Raw genomic sequence first — 2,594 nt, 5'->3', positions numbered from 1 at the left:
AGGCGGGTCGTTACGAGCGCACTCGTGGTCCCGGTCGTCAGATAACGTTTCTTCGTTTTTCCGCGAGCGGGCTTGCGCCGACGCCGTGGCCGGGCCTTCCACCGACACGGTGGTTCTAGGCGCCGGGCGGAATTTTTTCAAAGTCCCGACTCGGAAGCACGTTTGACCGGGCCGTTGCCCAGGCGTGCCAAGTGGTGAGGGAGGCCGTGGACGGCCCGGCCCTCTCCCTCTTGCTGCCGCCTGTCCGTGGCACGCTCTCTTGACTGGCTTTGGGGGGTCGACCAGATAGCCCCGTCCAACCCCCCCCCCCCCCCCCCCCCCCCCCGCCCTTCTTTGGTGGCGATGGGGTCCCGTGGGGTCTCCTGTGGCCGCGACTCGCTTCCGGGAGTCAGGCGTGACCTGTAGACAGAGGCCCCCGTCACCGGGCACCGTCCGTGTTTTGCCTAAAGTTGGCATTTTGTACCACGAGATGACTGTGGACACGCTGTCCTCGGGTGATTGGACGACGGGGGGTGTCCCCGGGAGGTTCTCGGCCGCGACCCGGAGCCTGACTCCCCCCCGTCCCGGCCGCACGAGCGAAAGCCGTACGCCTCGGGCCTGCGCGCGCCGGCTGCTGTACGTCTCGGGCCCCGTCCCCGCGGACCGTGGTCTTCCTCCTCCGCGTGAGAAGAGAGCGAAGGGCTTTACGTGGCGAGGCTGAAGCGCAGGCTCGTGCTCCGGACGGTTGTCCCCGCCACGTTTCCCTTCTTCTCGCCCCGTTTTTTGTTGCCGTCCGATCGATGTGGTGACGTCGCGCTCTCCCGGGCCGGGCCTAAGCCGCGCCAGCCGAGGGACGGACATTCCTTGGCGAATGGGACCGCTCTTCTCGCTCTGCCCGCGGGCCCCTCTCCTCTCCTCCCCGTCCGACGGCGGTGCGTGGAAGGGAAGGGGTGCGGAACCCGGCCCGACCTCGGTGTCACGCCCGTGGTCTCTCTGACGCAGCGGACACTCTCCGCTCGCCTTTCCCGGCTTGCGTTGTCGCGGGCGCCCCTCCTCGCGGCGGGGAGGGGGCGTCCCGTCGTCGCGCCGCACGCGCCTCCCCCGTTGGGCGTGCGGTCGCTGTTTCGCCTTGGCCCTCGGCGGGTGCCCCTGGAGCGCTCCGGGCTGTCCTGCAGGTGCCCGAGGCCGAGCTGGTGGTGTCGTTTCCCGCTCCCCGCGAGCCCCCTGCCGGGCCGCCGCTGTCGGCGGTGCGCTGGAGGGGAGCCCCGGGGGGAGTCTGGCCGGATAAGGGGAAGGCACGCCCGTCCCCCCTCGCGGGAGGGGGGGCCGGGCCCTCGCAACGTGTGCCGCGCGGGCGACCGCGACGGGGCCGAGTCAGCGGGTGCCGGCCGCTGGCTGACCGTGAGAGTTGATTTGTTTTTGCTGCCGCCTGTTCTTCCGTTATTGTAGTTTTTTTTTTCTTTTTTCTGTCTTGCGTCGTGCCGGTGTTCCCGACGCGACACCGCGGGCTCTCTTTTAGTTAACTGCGGACGAGGCCCCCGGTGAGGCAAGAGGACGAAGCCCAGAGGCGGCACGGGCTCGCTCCTCTCGCGCGCTCTCTCTCTCGAACGGCCCCTATCGCGAGCGCCTGTTGTGTCCACCCTGTGCTTGACCCTGACCCGGTCGGGTCCTCCCCCGGGCCCCCCCGTGTTCCCTCGGAAGTGTCTCCACGTGGCTCCGCGGGCCCGATGGGGTGTTTCTGCTGGGGTTGGGGGACGACGCGCCCTCGGTGAGAAAAGCCTTCTCTAGCGATCCGAGAGGGTGCCTTGGGGTACCGGACCCCCCAGCCGCCGCCCCTCCTCTGGAAGCGCGTTCGGATAGCCGCCTCTGTGTTTGAGCGCTCGGGCCCCTCTCGCACCGGCTTTGAGGGGCCGAGCGGCGACGCGGCTTGTGCCTTACTGTGGCCCGCGCCTCCCCCCTCCGAGTCGGGGGAGGGTCCCGCCGGGCCGGGGGCCGGCGTCCGTCGCGGGGAAAACGCCGCGTTACGTGAGCGTGCACGCGCGCGTTGCCGCGTGCGCATTCGGGCGCGCGGGGGATTCTCTCCCGTTGTGTGCCGAAGGGGTTGGGGCGGGGGGGGGCCGCCGCGGAGGCCTTTCCCGTCCCCCGGCGTTCCCGCTCCCGCGCCTCGAGCGGCTCTCCGCACGCACCCGCCACACGGGTTCGCAGCCGACGGGTGTGCTGCGCGGGCACGGTCGGGGCCCGGCTTGTCCTCGGGGGGCGCTCCGCCCGGGATGCGAGTCCCCGTCCGGCTCGGACTGGGCAGATGAACGGATGGGCGGCTGGAGAAGGAGCCGCGGCGGCTCCCCTGTGGTTGCTGAGGGGTCGCGTGTGTGGCCTTGGCCGCGCGGCGGGAGGAGGCTTTTGAGGTTTTGTGCGCTTGGGAGGATCGGCACGGCGTCCCGGGCGACGCGGGGCCGCCCTGTGTGTCTGTGGCGGTGGGATCCCCGCGTTTGTTTACCCGGTGGCCCGTGTCCGGGTCCGGTGCCCTTGCCTCGGTGCCTGCCCTCCGCCGTGCGCGCCCGGTTGAAAGAGAGGGACTCTAGGTCCTCTCGGCCTGCGAGGGTCAAAGGCGGTGG

This window comes from Myotis yumanensis, unplaced genomic scaffold, assembly GCF_028538775.1.
Source record: "Myotis yumanensis isolate MYYU_CA2020_CCGP unplaced genomic scaffold, mMyoYum1.0.hap1 SCAF_56, whole genome shotgun sequence".
Taxonomy (NCBI): Eukaryota; Metazoa; Chordata; class Mammalia; order Chiroptera; family Vespertilionidae; genus Myotis; species Myotis yumanensis.
This window is presented reverse-complemented; position numbering follows the sequence as displayed.